Genomic DNA, 819 nt, shown 5'->3' on the forward strand with positions numbered 1-819 from the left:
AAAGATTTCTAAAGTCTGTTGCTCATCTGTCCTGCAAGCATTTGATGGTGAAACCAATGCCAAAGAACATGAACTATACTTCTGATTATGTTTTGTTATCATTTTCTTTAGGAACTGTGATGTTTAGTTTATGTGATAGTATTATAGATTCTATCCAAAAAAATGTGAACATTCCATTGTCTTTATCTAAAATGGTTGTCCATATTTTTCCGTTTTGTTAAAGGTTTTCAAATAGGCGTACACTTAATGTTGGCTGTAACTTGAAAGTTGAAGTGTACTTTGTCATGAAACAATAACAGAGATCAATATTTTATTTAGCAATGTTTTAAATTTTTGTTAGGAATCCAACTGTTGTTGGAATTATTAGGGAAGATGATGGCACATGTATGCAGTGTTGTGAAAACAAGTGCGTGTGAGCACTGCCACTTGTGCTTAGCTTCAAATTTATCCAGTGGTTGTAAATGCGCTGACATGCCAACTTATCATAAATATATACAAACAAAAATATTTTTGGCTTTTAATATCCACTTAACATTGTTTACTTTCTATCAAAAATAGGTCAACTTATATAAATTGATATAAGCAAATATTATGATATATTTTCAACACAAGGATTTTTTTTGTGTCCTGTATCCCTCCACATTTCTAATAAACTGTTTAAAGGGATGTTTATGTAATTTTAAAAATATATATAAAAAATAAAAATAGATGAAAATATAATAAATTTTTGGTCAAAAGTTTTAACTTTGCAAATTAGAGCAGCAGTAGGAACCTAAAAAAACAATACCAAGGCTAAATTAGAAAAATGCAACTACGGAT

This window comes from Penaeus monodon, chromosome 24 (genome assembly GCF_015228065.2).
Source record: "Penaeus monodon isolate SGIC_2016 chromosome 24, NSTDA_Pmon_1, whole genome shotgun sequence".
In the NCBI taxonomy this organism is placed as follows: domain Eukaryota; kingdom Metazoa; phylum Arthropoda; class Malacostraca; order Decapoda; family Penaeidae; genus Penaeus; species Penaeus monodon.